The sequence below is a fragment of the Schistocerca americana genome, chromosome 1 (genome assembly GCF_021461395.2).
Source record: "Schistocerca americana isolate TAMUIC-IGC-003095 chromosome 1, iqSchAmer2.1, whole genome shotgun sequence".
Classification (NCBI taxonomy): Eukaryota; Metazoa; Arthropoda; class Insecta; order Orthoptera; family Acrididae; genus Schistocerca; species Schistocerca americana.
This window is the reverse complement of record NC_060119.1, coordinates 1019692411-1019717937: the sequence shown is the minus strand read 5'-3', so window position 1 is coordinate 1019717937 and position 25527 is coordinate 1019692411. Positions and strand designations below refer to the sequence as shown.

General features: G+C 41.0%; 1 protein-coding gene across 1 annotated transcript in view; it reads right to left on the bottom strand.

Moving 5' to 3' along the window:
- The window catches only part of LOC124616383 (frequenin-1), a 274518-nt gene that overhangs the window by 89589 nt on the left and 159402 nt on the right, over positions 1 to 25527 (bottom strand). The gene's annotated exons all lie outside the window — the stretch shown is intronic.

The following is a 25527-nucleotide window of genomic DNA, read 5'->3' as shown; positions in this document are numbered from 1 at the left end:
CACACCTCATGGTGGGTAGGACATTATACATAGAGATTAGATGTTTACTGGAACTCGTGGTTATAGAACATGATTTTCCCGTGTGAATCTGTGGACGTAGTCTAATAACGGAGCTGCAGCACAAAGTGGGGATTCACAAGGGGCCAACTGTGAAACCGCGAGTGACGGTGGGAGCAGGCAGACAGGCGCGAGCATGCAGCCCGCAGCACAAGGCCTTTGTGGCTTCAGACGCCACCCACAGGGCGCTGTCTGGCGCCGCCTCCAGCAGCTAAGACTGCCCGCCAGACAGAGGGCGCTGTCCCAGCCACCGCGCTTCCAGAGACCGCTGTTGAATGTGCACGTCTGTCTGCAAAGCCCTCCTGAGGCATACATGCTCTCGTGCTGATGTACAACGTGTGTGGTTGTGATACAGATCTAAGGGAAATAACATTTTCGCTCAAGTATCTGATAGTTTAACTTATGACTTAAATGGTCTGCTATTACACCAGTATGACTAACAATTATCTCTTCAATATATCCAGTAGTTATTGGAGTTAGCGTATCAGGTCGTTGTGCAGGCAAATTCAAGTAGCATTCCAAAGACAGTGACGTCAAACATGTAGATTTTGCTCAACTAGCTTAAATTTACCAGTTTCGAAAAAGGCACGTTTTAAGTGGAATGAGCATTTCAACAAGTGGTAACTCACGGACACGCAGATATCCGTGTATTACCTCATTTTAGCTCGTGCAAGAGCTTCAATTTACGCGCGCAACGGCCTGGTTGACTGACGTCAGTTATTCTGAAATCGTAAACGGTCCAATGTATCGAATTTTTTTCTTAACAGTTATTTCCCAGCCCAGCTAATCCTGCAGTACTCTTAAGAGCTTTTCAGACTGTTTCTGAGCACCCTGATTTATTTATTACGACTATAGTTACAATTCATTTAAAGGAAAAAATCACATCTTATCAAAAGTAACTTTTGCTTGATGATTTGGAATAATCCAAATTTCAAGAACAAGAAATTAAAATTTTTGAGAGCAGTAACTACCACGATTTACCTTAACGAAATACTGCCTCTTCATTTTCACACATTGGATATCCTATCTTCTCCCACCTATATTCCACCGGAATGAGAGCACGACTATGCCAAATCCAACACTCACATACACAGTACAGCAATCACAACCTCCGCTTGTTAAGTTGCAACCTGCATCGCACGTGCAGTGCACCCCTCCCCCCTCCTCCTGTAATAATTGGGAACGGCTAACTGCTTATTAAGTCTGAGTTTTTGCTGTTCACATGTTCAAATCGAAGGCACTAATCACAGCGATGTCAACACAACAAAAAAGCATGTAATGGGAATTACAGTGCGCTTGTAAATTGAAATCGGGGAAACTGCAGCAAAATGTACACAGAATTACAGAAGAAATTATTTTCTCATTTAAGTTACAGCTGTAAAATATTATGTTAGAAATTATCATCAGCCGACCTTCGCATACAGACAGAAAAACGTGACAGAGGAATTTAATTTGAAATAGGTGTAAATTGCTGCTATCGAAATAAACAATGCTTCTTTACAACAGTGATACATTTTCAAATTATGGGCCTCAAGATACATCCAAGATTTTACTGTACGGGTCATGCCCTTCCTCCTCGCCATACTTCCGCTAGGCAGTCGGCGGAATTATTATGATCATTGTTTCTGGATTTGATCTTTAATTTTATATACCACTACCAGACAATTTGTGTCATGACTTCAGCACGACTCAGTAGCCTGAAGATGTTCTACGAACGGTACCGGACGTAACACAATAACTATGCAATAATACAGTTGGGGTTATTTTCATCAGTCATTAGCATAACTCCAGTGTGACGTAGAGCGATGAATCTCGCATATCTGAGAAACATGAGTCCTGTAAAATTTAGTACATTGGAATCCGTCCGCTTGATTGTAGAACTTGTTATATGGCTTTGCTTCCTGTGATTGATGCAGTTAACATGTTAATGTTTAAAGATCTAATTATACTGCAGTTAATAAAATAAATACAAAACACTGAATTGTGTATATGGAACTGTTACTTGGATTCAACAAAAAAAGATCCACATTTGAGTTTATCTTCTAGGCGATTACTGATACTATCAGAACCACAGTGTGTTTAGCTTTTCCACTAAAGAAAATGTAGCTTCCATTATTGTCTATTTGGAGAATATTCAAACAACGTTTTCTTGTAATTTTTCAAATGACTAAAAAATTTCGCTTATGTTAGTAAACGTTGTCATGTATTTCTCTGTCGGCACTGGTAGGTGCTACTGTGCTGTCGTTAACAAAGAGATGGATTTCAGGTGAACAATCTCTCTACGGTACTTACCTGTTTACTTCCACGCGCTATCCCTTCGATTAATTCCTATACAGAATAAAGAAACAACAAAATCTGAAGCGGCATATTTTGCGCGAAATATTGATCTTTGCTTTATCGGGAAAGATAAGTTTAAACTTCACGTAGAATGTAATATTTGGGCAAATTTAGATGCAAAACATTCTCTCAGGCCAACAATGCGCCCTCTTTCAAACCCACTGATTTGGCGGGACGGTTTGCACTTACGTCTGCGTGGCTTCCTGCACGTCTGCTAAAGACACACTGATCCATTACCTTCGGCTTATAGCGACAACAAGAGCCACAGGTACATGTTACCGGTGTGCGGTGTTGCGCCGCGATAACAGCGTTAACGTTGAACCCGCGGGCTGACGTGGTTCAAATGCTAATCATCTCTGCAGAATATATTAATGTTCACGTCCTGTGAATATAAACGTCCTACCTCTAATCGTTCAAGGTACTCTGCTTTTTCTGAACTTGATTGTATTTACAAGAACTACCCCATTTTACAGTAGCAGGCTAGCAGGCATAGAAATATTAACTGTTCTGATGTCAGACTGTACCCAAGATGAGAGACATTGACAACTGGAACATCGATTTGAGGTGCCACTATAGGTGCAGTATCTGATGTTAGTGGTTCCCGAAATGTTGAAGGAAGTTCACATACAGGGATTCTGGTGCCCTTGCTATTCGAGTGATAACGTTGCTCTGCAATATGCCACCAGTCAGGTCCTTTGCTTGTGGACAGCTATTATGGCCTATTGTAAATGAAGTAATTACGAATATCAAAAGCAACATCGAAGCTGTTTTACATTAGATGTTAATTACGCAATAGATACCCTAGCCCAAACGCTGCCGAAGCCATGTTGGGGTGATTACGAGTAAACGTGGTGTTTTGTGCTGTGCCCTCTCGCCATATATGAAGGTCTCGTCTATTCGAATGTCTCCAGTTAAGGTACGTAACGCATTCAGCAAAAGCCGAAGACTCCTGGAGTAAAACCATATTCTGGTATCATTCTCGTGTCTGCTTGGTAAGTATACGTAAGCGCAACATTTTTATTTCAAGTTACGGAACACATATCGTCGAAACTAAACTTTTGTTGTATCACGTATTTTCAGCCAGTTGCAGGTGTCATTTGTAAATTGATAGATGTCATCCTATGCGACCATGAGCCATCATAATGTGATATGTTGCAGTAGGAGAGCCAATGTTTTGATCATACTATTAATAAACAGTAAGCAACCCTTACTTCTTCTTGTAGTAACACTGAGATGAACCCAGATAAATCACTCTCTTGGGTTGCATCAGGATATCTTCAGATATTCCTAATTATATTCATCGCTACATTTTCTTCTTCATATCATCGGTTGGATAATTTTTTTATTGAAGTCGCTGACTAATGCACTTGCGAACGTAACAATAGTAAACAATATACTGCTGATACACAGCAACCAACGGTGATAATGCTTTCTGGCAGGACCCAATGTGTTCAAGCACATCACTTGAGGCTGCTGCAGTTGAAGAGCAGCTAAACGTTTCAATAAAGAACAGTGTGACTTAAGAGGGAACGAGGACGAATATCTACTTTCTTTTGACGTCCATTTCAACAGAGACTGACACTGGATTCTGCCTGGTGTTGCTCATTGGCCTTCGTTGTCAATTTGTCCTTTATTGTAAGCGAGGGGTTTGACAATACATGTATAAAGTACGTAAGTCAACAGTCAATGTAAAACTCAGAACATTACCTTGTAGCGTGCGTAGAATGAAGTCATAGATAAAATGGGACAAAGGGGCTTAATAGAGTGAAGAGACGCTATCTAAGACGTCGTTCTGTACTGTACAGGTTTGCAACTGAACAGTGACGTGTGTGTGTTTCTAGTTGGCTGTCCGTAGCCAGCAGATGTATAGCAGGTCTTTATGAATCGCAGTACCATCCCTGTTCGGATCAAAAGAAAATATGAAGTGATCATTATGTATTTTGCTTAGATCTATCAGTGTGCGTTCAGCTATGGAAACCTCTCGTTCAGCTTTGTGTAGTTCCCCGCTGTAAACAGTTACATGAGCACTACGTACTTATTTTTGTTCAGCGCAGTACAATCACAGTTATGAAACGGAAGAACGGTCAGATTTGTAAAACCGTTCAAAATTTGGGCAAGCATCTCCAGGTTGTGAGGCAAATGCTCACCTGTTCCCACAGGCCACGTTCCTACCTCGATAAGATATGGCAGAATATGTTACTGAATTCAGTACGGCGATTCGCCCTTCTCATCTGGACTGCAACTTAAATAAAAATTGCTCCTTTGAAACCTCCCACGTTTAACAAAATATCAGAGGTACCGAGATATCCCGAGCTGAAATTCTTTTTGCTCCATCTTCAAAATTTCTCTGGTCTGCTTCCAGAAAAATAGTACTGTAACAGCCGGACCTACCGGTAACTGCAGTGATTTTTACAAAACTACCGTTTCTTGAGTAGTTTAATTTTCTCAATTTCCTTCTATCCTATGCTAATATTTAACATTTACACTTACGTGGCACACCCAAACGTTCTAGATTCCCACAAATACTCCCTCAAATAACGCTTCCAATAAAATATTAATCACTTTTTGAAGCTGTTTGACTTGACCAACTATCCCACCATCGTCTATTATTTCTTAGACATATTCATTTCTTAATTTTGAGGTCACTCTGAAGCCACAGACCTCAAATGCCATCAGTTCTCCTCCTGTAAGCCCTCCTTTTACTTCCTTACACAACGGTGCAAAAAATGGCTCTGAGCACTATGGGACTTAACATCTGTGGTCATCAGTCCCCTAGAACTTAGAACTACTTAAACCTAACTAACTAAGGACATCACACACATCCATGCCCGAGACAGGATTCGAAACTGCGACCGTAGCGGTCACGCGGATCCAGACTGAAGCGCCTAGAACCGCACTGCCACACCGGCCGGCCACAATGGTGCACCAACGGTGTTATTTCAGAACTGTGAAAAGCTACATTCACAGTAAAACTTCTGCAAAAAGACTGGTAATTAACTGTGATTCCAAAGATACGACATTCGCTTCGGTGTTCGTACATGTGACTTCAATTCGACAATAGTTTGTCAACAGAACAAGCACTAAGGTGACAACAGATGCACGCTAAAGACGCTTCCTGAAATTTAAATTCCATTTTGTATTCGTACTGTTACTTGTGGAATTATAAGACCAAATTTCTGCTTCTGAGCGGATTCCAGCGGACTGCCTCACCTTGCCGCTAATAAAGTGACGCGTCTCTTGTTCTCGCGGTATTGTCACAAACAAGTTCATTAGCGAGCTTATCAAAGTTCCAGGGTGTTGCATGCAGGCGGTGCGAGCGGCGTCTCCCCTCTTTTTGCAGCAGGCAAAGACCCGGACCCCGAAACAGACCCAGACGCGTCTAGGGAGTACCGGGGAATGCGGGCAACCCGGCGCACGGTGAATGTTCCCGCAGAGCAAACACGACGGGGTGACCCATGCGCCTGTAATTCGGTTTCGCCCGCCACCTAGGGGCGCCGCACGCGACACGTGCCTCGAATCGAAACACCCACCCGAGGACGAGGAAGTTCCAACGAGCCCCACGTTTTCTTCAAATAGGGGCATGCTGTGCGACCTGCCATCTCCCCGAGCGAAACACTCCATCCCTTGTAGAGTCGCTTGGTGACGTGGACACCACATAGAATATGCTTTATAATGCTTATCACCTAATGTGTATTTGACTTTACCTTTATAGGGATATATTGCCAGCAGGCACATTGCTGCACTTCATCGTTTACTCCATAAAAATGGAAATAATCCATACGTACTATAAAAATGGATTTACTTACGTATTTCTGTACGTTTGTTCCACATCTACTCCTAAACCACTGGACCGATTTCAACCAATCTTGGTACACAAATCACTTACTGAGACTTCCTCGCAGATTAAAAGTGTGTGCTGGAACGAGACTAGAACTCGGGGCCTAGCCTTTCACTCGAAGAGTTCGAGTCTCGGTCCGGCACACAGTTTTAACTTGTCAGGAAGTTCCATATCAGCGCATACTCCGCTATAGAGTGAAACTTTCTCTCTCCAAAAATCCCCCAGGCTGTGGCTAAGCCAAGTCACTGCAACATCCTTTCTTGCAGGAGTGCTAGTTCTGCAAGGCCTGCAGGAGAGCTTCTGTGAAGTTTGGAAGGTAGGCAGAACTTAAGCTGTGAGGGCGGGTCGTGGGTGCTTGGGTAGCTCAGGTGGTAGAGCAATTGCCCACTACAGATGAAGGCCCAGAGTTTGAGTCTCGGTCCGGCACACAGTTTTAATCATCCAGGAAGTTTCATATCAGCGCACACACTGCTGCAGAGTGAAAATTTCCTTTAGAAATAATTTACTGTCTGCAAAGAATCGCTATGGAGGAAAGGGTCACCTACCTATCAAAGATGCGGGGGTGAACAAGCAGTACAGCCCATAACGCGTTACTATCCATACTTTATTCATTCAGTATTTCAGAATGAGAGCCCTTGTTGACTTACAACAAACATCGAACATAATTTCGAACTTCTACGAAACTTTTTCTCGCTGACACCACCACAAAGTGATGTAAGGAAAGGTTATGAATTACTACCTTTTCGCTGTTTATGCAGTACAACTATCGCATGAAGCATTATGTTTTTGTCTATTACTTTTTTACTACTAACTGTGTATTCACGACATCGTTTATTTACATATATCACTGAATATTTTATGACATTTCAGGAGATGTGACATCATAAAAACTGAGACTGGTGAAAACTGCCGCATCACTCACGACGTTTACAATCTATTATTTCTTTGCTGCTAACTCCATTTGCAACTCATTTTGCAGACAGTATCCACATATATCACTGAACATATCTACGAAAATATCAATACGCGATACATAGATCAGAATATACAACGTTATAAACATTGAGCTGCTTGAAAATGAAATCGGACGGTACAATTGGCTGGAGATACAGTGAAATATAAGTACAAATACGCAGATGATATTATAAACATGTATGAAGTATATTTGACGTACGCATGTACGGGAAAAGCCTTGGGTAAACATCTTATCCTAAAAACTTGCAACTCTTTCAGTCGAGTTTGGTACGTATTTTAGTTATGATGTTGTGGGTAGTAAGAACCACCAGCCTCCTATTGGGTTTGGGGTGATAACGAATGGACAGACAGAGGGGGAAAGGAGGAGATGGGCAAAAATACGGGGGAGGAGATGTATGAAGTAAGGGGTAGGGGGAATTGGGCAGAGAGAGGGAAGAGGAGGAAATACACAGAGAAAAGAAAGAGAAGGAGCTGGACAGAGGCAGAGATGAGATGGGCAGAGAGTGTCAGGAGGAGAAGATGCACACAGAGAGAGGGGAGGAGGAAGTGGTCAGAGAAAGGGAAGAGGAGGAGATTGATAGAGAGAGTGGAGAGGAGTAGAAGGACAGAGAGGGAAGGACGTGATGGACAAAGAGAGGAAGCAGGAGGAAATAGAGGGGAGAGGAGGAAATGGACAAGAGGAGAAGATGGGCTGAGGTGTAAGGAGCAGATAGGCAGAGGGGGACAGAGCCTATGAACAGAGGGGGGAGGAGCAGATGGACAGTGAATGGAGGGTGGAGGAAGTGGACAAAGAGAAGGTTGGAGGAGAAGGACAGAGAGAGGAGAAGGAGGTAGCCAAAAATAGAGGGAAGCAGAATCTGAAATAAGGAAGGTTGGAATACATACGCAAGAAAATCTTAGAATTCAGCTAGTTTAAATAAAAATTTTGATGTGATAATTATCGATAAATATTTATGAAGTTCTTTTGTTCTATGGAGATGCTGATGGTGGGAAATTATTAGTAATACTAGCTGCGAGAATTGAATAAGTCTGCGGGATTGAAGTGGTTATTGTATAAAAGTTGTACGTGTGTGAATGTTGGTGTCTGCAGGTTGAACTTTTTTTTTTAGATGCAAGGTTTAGGGCGGACTATGGCTGATACGAAACGTTGTCCTACGACCTGGTTACCTCTTTTGAGAGGTCGAGACGATTCGAGATATGCTGGGGCAATGTGTGGAGGTAGAGAGAAGTTGGGACGTGTTAATTGTGGTGCGACAGCAAGCCTGAGATCTCGAGGATTAGAGAAAAAACAGGAATTGGCACTGGAGTTTTCGGGAAATGTAAGACAGGCGAAGATGTTCTAGGTGTCGACGTTATAAGTTGCTACAGTATAAAGATGGGAGAACTTACTTGTTATAAAGAATTGAGATGAAGTGTGTGACGTTCTAGCATTTGGAAACGACGTAACATTCGGAAGAAGCGGAGCTCCTAGCAACTTTCGAATACGTGAGAATTGAGAAAATAAGCGTTTAGAATGTGTGAATGATCGATGTTCATGTCTCATGTAATGTTAGCTTTAGCCATTTGTCAGCTTTCTTTTAGATGGTGGCAGTAGATAGGGATTCTCGGTAATTTTTTAAATGACTGTGGTTCCATAGTATTTCATTGTCTTAGGTAGGTCGATTGAACAGATGTGGCTTGTGTGGTCGGTACGTAAACTTCCTCTGTAGTTTTTCTTTATATGGCCTCCGATTATGTAGGTTTGATAAATATCGTCGGCTATACCAGGAAATGAAATAACTGAGCTGGAGCCAGAACAACCATTGGGATGAAAGGAATGTAGGATATTTGGCAAGGAAGGGGCCGTGATATGTACTGGTAAATGCCCTATTTATTACTATGGAGACAAAATATTTGTCTGGTCTGATCTGTTTTATTTTCCAAGACAGCTTCTGATAAGAATCCAGAGAGATTATGGACAACAAAGGCGTACAAAGTTTACATGAGCCCCTACACACGCACTAGCAAAGGATGCTGAAAGTCGAGCGAGCAGGCCAACCATGTGAGGTCGACCAACCTTGGCTGCCGCTGTCCAAATTTCCACCGCCAAATGATGGTGAAAACTAGGTATGGTTTGCCTCTGCAGTTTTTGCCGCTCACGATTCATAATCAAATTGACGGCAGCTTCATGTCTCAGGATGCATCCAACAAACCGATCCTCCCTTTGGTCTATATCTGATATAAATTTTTCTCCCCAATCCAGTTTAATACATCCTCATTAATATCTCGTTATTCGATATAGTCGTCTGATTCCATCATTCATCTGTAGCACCACATTTCAAAAATTTCTATTCTGTTCTTGTCTTTACTATTTATCGTCCATGTCTCACTTCCGTAACAGGCTGCACTCCAAACACATTAAGAAATGTCTTTCTAACTTTTAAATTTATATATTGTATATTAACAGATTTCTCTTTTTCATGCAGCTTTTCTTCCTATTGACAGTCTTTATTTGACTGACCACGTTATAGAATTCACTTTATGGTTTACAGTACCTAAAACGTAGGTATCATTTTTTCATTTCTGAATGTGTCTTCAGTCACCAAGACACAAGGATTTTTTCCTTTATAAAAATAAAAAAAGTGGAAATTGAGGTTCAAATTGTTTGAACACAGTTAACATACTTTCTAAGTATACAATTGGCACAATTATGATGGAAGTGATGAAGCAACTGTAGCGCAAGAGGTATTTTTTATACTGGTGCAAAACAACCCGTAGGAGAAAGATAGTTGATTTGAACAGTAATTCGATAAAAATAATATAATTTCGTAGCACAGAAAATCGCAATTTTTTAGCTAACTGTTCTGAACTTCTTAACTGAATCTGTGCTGCCTGCCACTATTGTTTTTTATTTTGTTTATGCTGAATCGAAACATATAAGCTTCGTTGGTTATTTGTTACCTGAAACAGCCTCGCGCCTACTTTTAAGAAATTTGCCTCACTTGTGGACGCACTTCAAAAAAAGTCATCAAATTTTTCTTTCATAGTGACTATGGTAGTAAACAAAAAGATGAACATCTGTTTTGTTACCTACATTTGACATGGTTTTCAACGCGGATTTCACATTGTAAGAGCAGAACCATTTTATTTTGGATTATCTCAAGGTCTTTTTGAATTACTTCCTTAAACAAAAATATATGCTTTTGTACAGCATTAGCATTTAAATGGTATGTAAAGCGTATTCATGAGTTCCTTACAGACTAATCAAATCCCACATTCTTTTTCGGATGTAAAAGTGCTTCCGTCTCCGTTAATGATTCCGCGACGAAATTTTTTCCATTTTCACAAATCCATCTCTTTATTCTTTCGCGAAGCTCTTTTAAGAATTCCGTTTACAGCGTACCGTCACGTCTGTGATTAAAAGAGCTTAGTGAGAGATAACAAATAATTTGACGTTAACGAAACGTGTGATTTTTTTAAGGCCTTCTATTATTTTCTGTCACAGATAAAATAATGCAATTTAACTACAGGAATATGTCGACCTATGGATCGAAGAAACACCACAAATAGTGTTCCTATCTCCAAAAAAGTGAACCGAAGGATATGAATAATTGTTAATATTTGACATGGTATTATACAGTTTTGAGCTACATCTGCTGACACACAGACTTCTAGTTTCTGTTTCCTTTTAATGTTAATAACGATAAGCCATTTTTTAGTTGTTAGTCCTGTTCTACGAATTGCAAGTACGAAGATCGTGATAAAAGTCTCTGTATATGTCGCTCATAAGAAAACGAATTGTGGTATGGGTTATATTTGTGGATAAGTAGAATAAAGTCCGACATTAATCCGTAAAATAGGAATTAGTTCTCAGAATTTTATAACCGTTATTCTGCCTTTTAGACGCAAATCTTCTACTCAATATGGCTTGCATTTACTTTCATACCTTGACGAGAATGGCACCTATTATTTCCACACCAAGCTTTAAAGTCTGCTACACAGCATAACAGGCAAGGCGACAAAGTGCTACCAACATACTATGCGCAGATGTGAAATTCAGAAACTATCCGAACTTTGTCACACTGCTTTCAATCATGTGTAAGACTATATTAATCCTGATTAGTGTGTTAAACACAACACAACAAAATTCTCGCGCCCTCAATACGTTTTATTGCTACGTTTATTCTGTACCGGCGCCCTGTGGATGTAAATATGAAAATCTCGTAGGATTTCATACTTGTTACTGCCTACTTTTTCCTCTTCTGTCAATAACTGAATTGACTTAAGTGTGCCACTGAATGATTTTTTACTGAATTTCATTATGCATCTTCACGCATTGCTAAATTTGACAACTTTCATGGTAGGTCAGCAACGGTAATCCAGTATGATTCGTCTGAACGTTGACACAGACCGTTTCGCGGCCGAATGCGCATAATATTTTGCTAATTCGTAACGATCTGGGGTACTTCGTCTTACTAAAATAGTTATGTTACCTGGATAAGCTGAAATTCATTTTTATTGCTACAGGTCATACTAATTAGCGTTTTTTCTTTCACTTATATCTTATATTTGCGTGTTGTGTTTAAAACACTAATCTGCATTAATACAGTCTTACACATGATTGAAAGCAGTGTGACAAAGTTCGGATAGTTTCTCAAATTCACGCCTGTGCATAGTATGTTGGTAGCACTTTGTCGCCTTGCCTGTTATGCTGTGTAGCAGACTTTAAAGCTGTGCGGATCAGCATAACGAAAAGGCGAGGGGTGTCGCTCGTTTTGCCCACGACTGTACTGACTATATCCTGTTTACGCTGCAAATAAATCTCCTCCTTTTCCCCCTGCAAGAACTGCGAACGAAGAACGTTAGAGCTTGTGGGTTAGGAACTTAATGTTTGTTATTATGTTCTAATATCTTACTGAGCAACCGGTAGCAAATGTAGCTGATGCCGGTCGAAGGAGCCGTGACTGTCATCCATACGTCCGAACAAGCGCTGCTGAGGGAGGCGCCCCATTGAGCCCGTAATGGCGCGAGTGGACACACGCGGCCTCAATGGACGCGACATCAATCTAGCGGGCAGAGAGTGGGCCTTGTGAGCGCTGGCCCCCTGTAACGGAGCGTGACGGACAGCGCCAGCTTCTGGGTTAAGGCAGTAGAGCGCAGCACGTACTACACTGTGACCAACACGCCAACAGTGTGCAAACAAGCAGCAGACCCATACACTGTCGGTCAATAAACTTTACTAGCATATTACATGTTACGATTTCAGATACAATACAAAGCAAAGAAGGGAAGGCGGAAGGTGGGATGAGTACGTCCATGCAAAAGAAACCAAAGTGAAGACAATATTACACGGTCGTAACTGCATCAGTAAGTAGATTACCCAATCAGTATAGACTAACTGTTTTCCGTTCACGCGTCTACACTTCATCACCCGACCTGCTGCCCAAGGCAAACTAAACATTAATTTCTTGATCTTGCCACCAGTAATTGCAGGTACTAACTAACCTAAAAACGTACTACCCGTTACTGCTATAATTATTAATCTTCGTATGGAGTAAATACTTATGTATCGTTGTTTAGCACACTGGTATTAGTCACCAATAGAAATATCCACACTTTCGTGATGACTGGGTGTTGTGTGATGTCCTTAGGTTAGTTAGGTTTAAGTAGTTCTAAGTTCTAGGGGACTGATGACCACTGATGTTAATTCCCATAGTGCTCAGAGCCATTTGAACCATTATCCGCACTTATACCCCTAACATCCCGCATATTTCAAGTATTATACATTTATCAAAATGTGGACCGTCCTAAGGTTAGATAAAAATTGTGAATTCATATTTTATAAATATTGAGTCAATGATTCGTTAAACACGGAACATGATAGAGATATACCAGTGAATATCCTAAACAGATCACAGAGTCCTGGATACTCAGACAAGTAAAATGTTTCTCTGTTCATAATGCACCCCATAACGTAGTGACAAAATGTATAGACTTGGTTCACGGTTAACACCAATTACCGAGGAGTGCTTGCAACAGTACATTGTTGTTTCCTGGAGGACTGAGGAGCCGTGCAGCGAGTGTGATATTGACGAGGAACACTACGATCTCGCCTTCCGAAATATCCAATAGAGATTTGTCGATTTTCAAATGAAGACTATGGACGCACCAGTTAATTGTCAGACTATTTAAGAGAAAATTACTACTGACAAATCGCGCAGTAGCAACAGGAACTGTATCAAAAAACCTAGACTAGAAGAAGGGATCGGTTGGTAGGACATATTCTGAGGCATCAAGGGATCACCAATTTAGTATTGGAGGGCAGCGTGGAGGGTAAAAATCGTAGATGGAGACCAAGAGATGAATACACTGAATAGATTCAGAAGGACGTTGGCTGCAGTAGGTACTGGGAGATCAAGGAGCTTCCACAGGATAGAGTAGCATGGAGAGCTGCATCAAATCAGTCTCTGGACTGAAGACCACAACAACAACAACGTATGCTGGACAGAATGATCCACGAAAAACTTGCACCCTTTTCATTTTGTTAACCGATCAAGATTGCAAAAATTGATCTTCGTTCTATGACAGTAATTACGGGCGCACTTAGTTTTGTTTTTAGTTTAATGAACTTAACTCTTGTATTAACTGAGATACTGAAGTAATCATTTATCTAATCGATCGATGTATTTTAACAGTATTTGAATGCCCTTGAAAACACGGATACTGTGGTATAATGATTGTTAACGTCACTGTTGAAACATTTCACAAGAGTATCTCAGAGGTAAACTAAGTTTGAAGGCAATGTGCGCAATCGGCTATTGCTGTACAAATGTTCCCAGGTGGTGCTCTCGTGCTGGATACAATCATTGTATGAGGCCTTTGGACTGTTCACTTGTTTTCACAAAAGCTACTCACTTAAAATGACAACGTAAAAACGTTTGATATAGTTTTGCTCATCCACAATAACCGAAAAATTAAATTGCAAGTAGCTAACTACAAGGCATACGGTTACAGCCGCATTAAAATTAGAAACAAATGTTTTATATAATTTTATTTAGAGTTTAAAGGGTCATTCTTGTTTGGAAAGATGTAATCGCAAAATTACTTTGATAAAATTGTTTCGAGAAACCGTTTAAGTATTAGTAGGCCTCATACGCTTTCATTGAAAGGCAGCAAATATCTGCATTTACTGTTGTCACTTTTCATACGTACGGAAATTCTTATTTAGAAGGAGAGAAAAGGAATGTTCCAGACCGCAAATGAGTAATCGGACTTGAGGTGACAGCGAGACTTGAAAATGTCGACAAATATTCGTGATTCCACCGGAATGATCAACTTTCAAGGAAGACTACGAGCACACGGAAACCAAAGAAAAGAAGGTGATTTGCAAGAAAAACTGGTTGCATTTATTGTTTGTAATCTAGCTGCACAATTCATATGGAATTGTAAATATATTCATTGGATATTTCACCGATTTGAAACTCGTTCTCTCAACCATCTTGCCATGCACGCTGTAGTAATGAAAACATGATGCAGTTACCCGTAAGATGGTACAAGCAGAAGAATGGCAGAATAATTACTATCAGGCGATGTCTTGCAGTCATAGCTACAAGCAGGCTTATTTGAAATTATTATTACCACAAAAATTCGTCAACCTGCTTCTGTGTAGTCTACACATTTGGACTAGTATCCTGAACTCTGGTCATTAGTTACAAAAATGACACGTATGTTGCTGAGCAATGTCCATAAGACAATCAGCACCCAAAAATACGGGATTAATCAAACAAACTGGCTATTTTCAAGAATAAAAGATCAGAAAATGTGTCTGAATCTGACAAAAATTAACTGGGAGTTTATTAAGGAAAATGGAAGAGAGATATTTACTTGTGTAGATGTTTTACTTGAAATATGTCTGTGCTCTCACTCTAAGTTTCTCTCTATGTTTACTAAACCATGACAGTGCTCACTGAAGACGGCTAAAACGTAAATGGATCCGAACAAGTTCAGCGGTAAGCTACAGATGCGAGTGTCGATGGCTGTAATTTAAATCGCTTTCGTTTTCCTAATAGAAAAAAAAGTGAAATATGCCTGGAAGGTAGGTAGGAGGCAGAAATAAATGGCTACTTGCTGCCGACGTCTACGGCCCTTGCATCCTCCTCCCCGCGCTCACGTGATTGGTTCAAATGGCTCTGAGCACTATGGGACTCAACTGCTGTGGTCATAAGTCCCCTAGAACTTAGAACTACTGAAACCTAACTAACCTATGGACATTACACACATCCATGCCCGAGGCAGGATTCGAACCTGCGACCGCAGCGGTCGTGCGGTTCCAGACTGTAGCGCCTTTAACCGCTCGGCCACTCCGGCCGGCCGCTCACGTAATTACTTGCAGCCCTGCAGAAGAGAGAGGTGAGCTTCGCGGAGTGGCTTGCAGTACGCTTTCATTTTATTTTTCCTCCCAGTTTCCGTGCTGCTCTGCACATCGTTACGGGCCAAATACGCCTCATATGCTCACTGCGAGCATTCGCTGTGTGGGCTCGCCTCGAAGTCACCGGCCCTGACCCCGAACGCAGACGATCGCTGCAAGAACCACCGTCCGCAGGCTGAGTTCAATTACGGCAGATCTGGGAGAGGACCTAAATCACGGCCTGGCGGAAGGGCCAGATGGAAATAGGGGGGCGTGCGCCTGGGGCCCGGAAATGAGGCGCAGCTAGCGGACCAGAGTGTCCAGCCGGGCAAGGGGCGCTGACTACGCACAGTAGGTGGCGGGGTTGCCGACTCAAGGGATCGGCGGTATCAGCGCTACAGGCACACTGAACACTGTCAACAGCGAAGTTATAAGCTCTCGTGTGGTCTAGAATTCTACGTATAAACCACTCTCAGGGAGAAAGATTGTTTCCCACTGCACAGCAACATCTATATTGTTGAACATAAGTACATCTGGGGCTTCAGAGCAGATAGGGGAACTCGGGGCGGAACGGGATACTTAATGTTTAATAATGGGCATAAAATAAGGGAACACAACGAAACACTTCTTAAAGTTATAAGAAAACACCTTGTTGTGCCTTATTTTAAAATCACTTAAAACAATACATTTTGCATTTTTTACAATTTTTCAAAGAAAGTCTTGCATATTTCCCGTTCTGCCCCACCCACGGGACAGAATGGGATAAGGCTATTTTTTGTTAAATTATTGCATAAACGTTGAATATGAATTACGAATATCGTATTAAACTATGACAAAATGTTGTATAAAAGGCAATTCAGGCTAAGTAATGTGTAATTTAAGCAATTAAAAAGTCATTCTTCAAAATAAGAAAATATTTTAATGTCATTCTGAAAAATATACAATGCTTAATAACCACCAAACCCCTAACTGCTAGTCCTTTCGACGATAGTCACAAATCAGTATTTCCTCTTCATCTTCACTGTCTCTTCCAGCACATGAATTGGGTTCCCGCTTGAAACACCTCTGGCATGCGACACAGTCTTCATTAGTAACGGAGTAGAAGTCCCCACAGTAGAGACACTCAGCACCCTCTCTCCCTCTGATTTTCTCTTCTCCATCATCTTCTTCCTTTTATTTTTCTTAAGGTCTTTGATGTCCTTTTTTGGGTATACAGTTTGATATTTTTGCCTTAAGCTGCGTTGCACCTGAGGTCTCTGTCCTGACATTGTTCATATTTGTGCACCCTCCTCCTTTCTGTAGGCCTACTTTACGTGCGACAGCGTTCTGCAGTTCTTTTCGTCTTGTAGTCCGACGATTATTTTGATAGATTACTGGGATTGTAATGACAGCCTCGAGCGATATTGCTACTTTGTTAGCACCATCTGGAACAGGAAGGGGGAAAGAAAAAAGAATACAGTTTCCTTTCTACTTGTATCAAAATATGACGGGGCAGACCCGGACACTATACCATTCTGCCCCGTCCCGTTCCGCCCCAAGAGCACTTTTGAGGTTAACAACTTTTATGGATTGTAATGACTGACGTATTTAAACGCATCAAATAACTAAAGTACAACAAATGCTATGCACTTTAAGGAAATGTGGCATTTTAGGGTATACAATTAACAATTAACAGCTTATTTGGCGTTGAAATTCACCAAACGTTAGAACAACGAAAGCGATAACGTGACGGACAAGAATTCACTTAGATCTCGTACTTCAAGCTAAATAAAAATGGCTGCTCTAACTTCCTTTCCATTCGGAGAAACAGCTACATGCCCAGACAACCGGTTGCAGCACTGCGTAGTCTAGAAAAGAGCAATTTCCCATTGTAGAAAATATTTCACGAACTTTCAAATCACATTACATGTGCTCAACATGGGCACCGTTTATGCGATGGCAAACGTTAATAATTGCGTGCAGCTGATTGAAGGCTGCAGCTTCTGATGCACAAGAAGGTGCAACGATTCCAGCCCGCTGTGTAAATCTGGGTTGCCTATCTGCAGACGCAAACTTACATAAAATCAGTGAAAAAACAGTCTAGATCGCGATGGTTGTTTTATTAAAGTGACCGGTTTCGGCCTAGTCGTAGGCCATCTGCAGAACAGCACAATCAGCTGAAGCTGGCGATATATAGAACTGTCAGTTGACCTCAGTCGCTGAAATAGCTGATGGTGCTGTTCTGAAGATGGCCTGAGACTTGGCCGAATACGGCCATTTTGATAAAACAACCATTGCAATATAGAGTATTTTTTAACTGATTTTATATAGCTTATACCATCGCTGTTTCCTAAAAGTGTTCCGAAAAATTTTGCAAACTTATTCGATGGGACAACGCTGAGTCGATGATTTGTCTACACTGTGCCACAGAATTAAAGGATTACTTTTCAAAACAGTCTAATTCCCACTCATACCGACGCAGAAATTTGAAATTTGGCCCAAAGATGCCTACAACCTTTCTCTGTAATGCTGCAAATCGTGGCGCCCTGCGACGTCACAATCGGGCTCTGCGACCTTCAAACAGCAATCTCTCGACACATGCGAAAGAAAGTCCACAGCTCAGAAGTTCATGTGACGTGTAAAGTGCAGTAATAATGTCACATTGGCACCAAATTTCACCACTAATCTGCCCAACGCCACCGTAGATGTGTCACACGATGGGAAGGTCGTCACAGCGCCTCGATCCATCTTTCACCCCTTCTTTTAACGCCTTTCAATGGAGGTCATAATCGAGCGGCCCAGCATTGAAATCACGAGGATTTCTTATGGGTGGCCGATGAAAACATATCAGACACACCGCTGCTCAGATGCAAAATGAAAAGGGCTTAGAGGGTGTCATAAAGGTCGCCACGGAAACGACCCCTTGACTTGGGACGTTAATTCCTACACATCTCGCAGTCGAAAACGACAGTTAGTAGTGTAATGACCAACACGAAGGCATTCTTGACTACCTTTAGCACTGCTGGCACCTCCTGGGCGATTGAAGACATCTCAGGCTGCAACCCCACTGAACAGTATCTTACCTCCTTGGAGTGGAGTGTGAACGCAGTTTTCTCTCTGATGTACAGGGTAGAATCATTAGGGACCGTTTAAAACCGTTCGAAGAAGTCGAACGTGATCTGGAGCAGGAAATAGTGAGTATGCTTGAACAGTGCTCCTGTGTCACGCGCTGCGGTGAGTGTCATGGAGAGGTGTGACGTTGACCGATGCGTCAATGCAACGGTAAAGGGTCTCTCTAAGACAACCTAGTTCGACAAAATCCTCAGTGGGTTCCTTCCACATTTATTAAAAATTTTAAATATGTGCTGTAAAGAGACAACGCGGGAAGTACTCCTAGGAGTATGAAAGCAGGTAATTGGCATCGGAGATGCGTCACGTGGTTCCAAATAGCTCGACGGCATAGGTACAGCCGTTGGACGCTTACTGCTTTTGCGGTTGAAAGAATTTTGTGTGAAGATTTTCAGATCTAGTTCTTTTTAATGATTATGATGCCAATAGTCAATTGAGAAACAATATGATCAAGCTGCAGTCACCAGTTCATAATCATTCCTCTCCATAAAAACTTATCTACTGAAATATGCCTGATACAAATCAGGACGTTTGAAATCCTGCTGAATTTTGTTTTATATTGTGTTCTCCATCATGTACATTATGTGAAGACATTTAGTTCATATTACGTCCATGGTGTAAAAAACCTTTTTTAAGTTTTTTTCCGCAGATCATCATCATTGTAATAATTTAGTATTATAATAATGAATTATTCATTATTTTGAATTAACAAAATACACATACGTGAAACGCTAAAAAATGAATGTAAAAGTAAAACAATAATTTGAAACACGAAGCAAATATAAGTGAAATAAATATTTGAATAGTAATGAATTTTTAGATATTTTAATTAGGTATGTTGAAAATACTCTGACGTCACATCGTGAACAGCTTATTTTCCATAAATGGTATTTCAAGAACCAACTTTATTACACCTGAATGTATATAGTTTGAAAGAGTCTTTAATTTTTGTTGTAACAGAAGTTCTCATTATTTCAAAGTTATCTAATGGTCGTGGGATATTTTGTAAAATTTCAAATTATTACAGAAGTTCGTTATACAGTTTTCAACGACGTCAATTAATTATCAACGATTATATGAAAGACATTTTTAGCATAAGAGGGTTTCGAAAATATTTCCTTTAAACGTAATATGCCACCTGCCGCCGGCCGCTGTGGTCGAGCGGTTCTAGGCGTTTCAGTCCGGAACTGCGCTGCTGCTACGGTCGAAGGTTCGATAATAAGCCTTATAACGGGTTCGTAGATTGAGATATCATCAACAGAACCTGGAAAACTTCTGCTGTCTTCCAAAGGATGCGATTCATGTGGTATTTATACTCCATAAGTATATAAATGCCATATGGATCGCATCCTTTGGAAGACAGCAGAAGTTTTCCAGGTTCTGTTGATGATATCTCAATCTACGACCCCGTTATACTCTATAAGTACACACGTTACCCGTGGTCTAGGGGTAGCGTCTTTGATTCATAATCGTCTTCGGTCCCGGGTTCGATCGCCGCCACTGCCTAAATTTTGATAAATAATCTGCATTGGCGGCCGAAGACATACGGCATAAAAAGTCAGCCTCATTCTGCCAACGGCCTTGTCAAAGAGGGCGGAGGAGCGGATAGAGGTTCAGGGCACTCTCTTGTCCTAGGGGTGGGAAATCGCCACTAAAGGCGGAGGAATCAACAATGATCAACGACATGAGGATGCAGAAGGCAATGGAAACCACTGCATTAAAGGCACGTAACGTGTATCCACAGGACATGTGGCCTGTATTTGAAGAAGTGTCATGATGATCTCTCCATTGGCAAAAGGTTCCGGAATAGTCCCCCATTCGGATCTCCGAAAGGGGACTGCCAAGGGGGAGGTTACCATGAGAAAAAGATTGAATAATCAACGAAAGGATAAAGTTCTACGAGTCTGGGCGTGGAATGTCAGAAGCTTGAACGTGGTAGGGAAACTAGAAAATCTGAAAAGGGAAATGCAAAGGCTCAGTCTAGATATAGTAGGGGTCAGTGAAGTGAAGTGGAAGGAAGACAAGGATTTCTGGTCAGATGAGTATCGGGTAATATCAACAGCAGCAGAAAATGGTACAACAGGTGTAGGATTCGTTATGAATAGGAAGGTAGGGTAGAGGGTGTGTTACTGTGAACAGTTCAATGACCGGGTTGCTCTGATGAGAATCGACAGCAGACCAACACCGACAACGATAGTTCAGGTATACATGCCGACGTCGCAAGCTGAAGATGAACAGGTAGAGAAAGTGTATGAGGATATTGAAAGGGTAATGCAGTATGTAAAGGGGGACGAAAATCTAATAGTCATGGGCGACTGGAATGCAGTTGTAGGGGAAGGAGTAGAAGAAAAGGTTACAAGAGAATATGAGCTTGGGACAAGGAATGAAAGAGGAGAAATACTAATTGAGTTCTGTAACAAGTTTCAGCTAGTAATAGCGAATACCCTGTTCAAGAATCACAAGAGGAGGAGGTATACTTGGAAAAGGCCAGGAGATACGGGAAGATTTCAATTAGATTACATCATGGTCAGACAGAGATTCCGAAATCAGATACTGGATTGTAAGGCGTACCCAGGAGCAGATATAGACTCAGATCACAATATAGTAGTGATGAAGAGTAGGCTGAAGTTTGAGACATTAGTCAGGAAGAATCAATACGCAAAGAAGTGGGATACGGAAGTACTAAGGAATGCCGAGATACGTTTGAAGTTCTCTAACGCTATAGATACAGCAATAAGGAATAGCGCAGTAGGCAGTACAGTTGAAGAGGTATGGACATCTCTAAAAAGGGCCATCACAGAAGTTGGGAAGGAAAACATAGGTACAAAGAAGGTAGCTGCGAAGAAACCATGGGTAACAGAAGAAATACTTCAGTTAATTGATGAAAGGAGGAAGTACAAACATGTTCCGGGAAAATCAGGCATACAGAAATACAAGTCGCTGAGGAATGAAATAAATAGGAAGTGCAGGGAAGCTAAGACGAAATGGCTGCAGGAAAAATGTGAAGACATCGAGAAAGATAAGATTGTCGGAAGGACAGACTCAGCATACAGGAAAGTCAAAACAACCTTTGGTGACATTAAAAGCAACGGTGGTAACATTAAGAGTGCAACGGTAATTCCACTGTTAAATACAGAGGAGAGAGCTGATAGGTGGAAAGAATACATTGAAAGCCTCTATGAGGATGAAGATTTGTCTGATGTGATAGAAGAAGAAACAGGAGTCGATTTAGAAGAGATAGGGAATCCAGTATTAGAATCGGAATTTAAAAGAGCTTTGGAGGACTTACGGTCAAATAAGGCAGAAGGGATAGATAACATTCCATCATAATTTCTAAAATCATTGGGGGAAGTGGCAACAAAACGACTATTCACGTTGGTGTGTAGAATATATGAGTCTGGCGACATACCATCTGACTTTCGGAAAAGCATCATCCACACAATTCCGAAGACGGCAAGAGCTGACAAGTGCGAGAATTATCGCACAATCAGCTTAACAGCTCATGCATCGAAGCTGCTTACAAGAATAATATACAGAAGAATGGAAAAGAAAATTGAGAATGCGCTAGGTGACGATCAGTTTGGCTTTAGGAAAATTAAAGGGACGAGAGAGGCAATTCTGACGTTACGGCTAATAATGGAAGCTAGGCTAAAGAAAAATCAAGTCACTTTCATAGGATTTGTCGATCTGGAAAAAGCGTTCGACAATGTAAAATGGTGCAAGCTGTTCGAGATTCTGAAAAAAGTAGGGGTAAGTTATAGGGAGAGACGGCTCATATACGATATGTACAACAACCAAGAGGGAATAATAAGAGTGGACGATCAAGAACGAAGTGCTCGTATTAAGAAGGGTGTAAAACAAGGCTGTAGCCTTTCGCCCCTACTCTTCAATCTGTACATCGAGGAAGCAATGATGGAAATAAAAGAAAGGTTCAGAAGTGGAATTAAAATACAATGTGAAAGGATATCAAAGATACGATTCGCTGATGACATTGCTATCCTGAGTGAAAGTGAAGAAGAATTAAATGATCTGCTGAACGGAATGAACAGTCTAATGAGTACACAGTATGGTCTGAGAGTAAATCGGAGAAAGACGAAGGTAATGAGAAGTAGTAGAAATGAGAACCGCGAGAAACCTAACATCAGGATTGATGGTCACGAAGTCAATGAAGTTAAGGAATTCTGCTACCTAGGCAGTAAAATAACCAATGACGGACGGAGCAAGGAGGACATCAAAAGCAGACTCGCTATGGCAAAAAAGGCATTTCTGGCCAAGAGAAGTCTACTAATATCAAATACCGGCCTTAATTTGAGAAAGAAATTTCTGAGGATGTACGTCTGGAGTACAGCATTGTACGGTAGTGAAACATGGACTGTGGGAAAACCGTAACAGAAGAGAATTGAAGCATTTGAGATGTGATGCTATAGACGAATGTTGAAAATTAGGTGGACTGATAAGTTAAGGAATGAGGTTCTACGCAGAATCGGAGAGGAAAGGACTATGTGGAAAACACTGATAAGGAGAAGGGACAGGATGATAGGACATCTGCTACGACATGAGGGAATGACTTCCATGGTACTAGAGGGAGCTGTAGAGGGCAAAAACTGTAGAGGAAGAAAGAGATTGGAATACGTCAAGCAAATAATTGAGGACGTAGGTTGCAAGTGGTACTCTGAGATGAAGAGGTTAGCACAGGAAAGGAATTCGTGGCGGTCAGTAGACTGACGACAAAAAAAAAAAAAAAAAAAAAAAAAAAAAAAAAAAAAAAAAAAAAAAAAAAAAATTATATCCATAAAGCTTCGGGTGTAAGATCTACCATTCTCGGAACAGCCTCATGTGGTATGTGGAAAATGTCAGCAATATCGGCACTCCAGCTCAACGTTTTTTTCCTCAACAATGACTAACGTGAGTTTTGCAGACCAGCTATAACGACCACGTTTAAATTGCCGAAGTGCAAAGAAAAAGTTGTCTGTGGAACCCGCACAAAACCACTGTTGAAAGAAGACTTAAACTTGCGGTGCATTTTATAAGCGTAAAAGATGAAAGAATCCCCAAATCAGCATTGCTGAAGAAACCAGCGGATGAATACGGAACACGTCATAGCAACAGAAAACGAACTTTCGCAAGTTATCTTCAATGCATGTCATCAACTGGGATCAAGCTGAAAACCTGGCAGCTTATCGAATTCGTCGGAGATAACTTCTTCCCGATATACTATCTAGCATTGGATAAACTAAGTAAGACGAACATTTAAATATCGTAGTAGCATTCGTCCTACGTGTTAAAATGCAATAAATGAAAGTCTTAATTTCACAGAAATAGAAATATGAGTTTTATAGGGCATAATGCGGTAACATATCGGTCTGTAATTCTCCAAATTCTGTTAACTAATTATTTAATCCCAGCTTTATTCTGAAACAGATAAACATAATAAATCTAATCAACATTCTCCCCTTTACCGATGTGTGATGCACCTCTGCCTAATTTTCAGTCTAAGATGTTTCCACATTCACAGGAGCACTACCAGAAAATTCAGATCAACAAGGAACTAGGCAATGGATTCTCTTAGAGGGTAGCAAACGAGAAACGGTAAAATAATTGTGGGACCTTTCAAGTAGCCGCCATTATATATTGAAAAAAATACCTCTTGCAGAACATTTCTACCCAACGAAATTGTTCTACGGGTCTTCCGTTATCGCTCATACTCAGGATATTCACTCCATCTACGAAGGTCATTTTAAGCCACAATAGCACATGGTTTTTGCAGACGACATCGCTAGCAAATTTCCTCTATTGCCGTTAGTAAATGTGTAAACAAGAATGGAGCTAAAACAATATTCTTTTCCATTTATGATGCTTGTTTTTCACTCCGACGGTGTGTATGTTTGACTGAAACGGACTTTTCAGGTTACTAATTGAATGCTCGTCAATGCAATGGTTTTGGAAGCTTATGAAGCTTTACAGCCCCAGGCACCATTAGTTCTCAGTTACACGCTGCATAAATATCAGTTGGTGGACTGACGTCTATATTCACGTACCATATAAAATTTAACATGTGTTTAGAGAAAACATAAATAATACGCGAGCAGTTTTTCATAGCATTTATTATCTTGAATAAAATCCGTTTCTTTGTGTGATGCTGCGACAGAGTTCAACGCACACAAAAATTTTTAGTTAGTGGAGACCACACATATTATATTCAACAGCAGCATATCAAGAAACATAAATAGATTTCAAAGAGCTCTGTTGTTATTAGCATAATTGTCGCCTGGGCAATATTTTTCTCTCTCAGAATCAAGCATCAGTAATACTAGGTTAAAATTTACAAAGTACGACATTATTTTTAGATATTGAATGCTGTCGACTTCCATTGCTTCACTGGTTAATCTCTTTATTACGTGATGTAATTAAACAATCTGAAAAGATAATTGCGAGTGTGAGGGAAAATGAAAAAAGAAGGGATTAAGTGTTTTGCACGAGTGGACAGAATGATTAATTCCATTTTTGAGCCACAGCGCCGTATGAGACGTGTCGAAGTATTTCCGTCTTACGTTTCATTTCAATTGTTTACGGTTAATAATACGCTGCACCCAATAAACTGCTATGTTTTTGCAGTTTCCTGCACGTTCTTGCCCAAATAAAATTACCGACCCTAGGTGAGCGTGCAGACGCAGCAAAAAAAAAAAAAAAAAAAAAACGCTCTGAGCACTATGGGACTTAAAATCTGAAGTTATCAGTCCTCTAGAACTTAGAACTACTGAAACCTCGCTAACCTAAGGACATCACATACATCCATGCCCAAGGCAGGACTCGAACCTGCGACCGT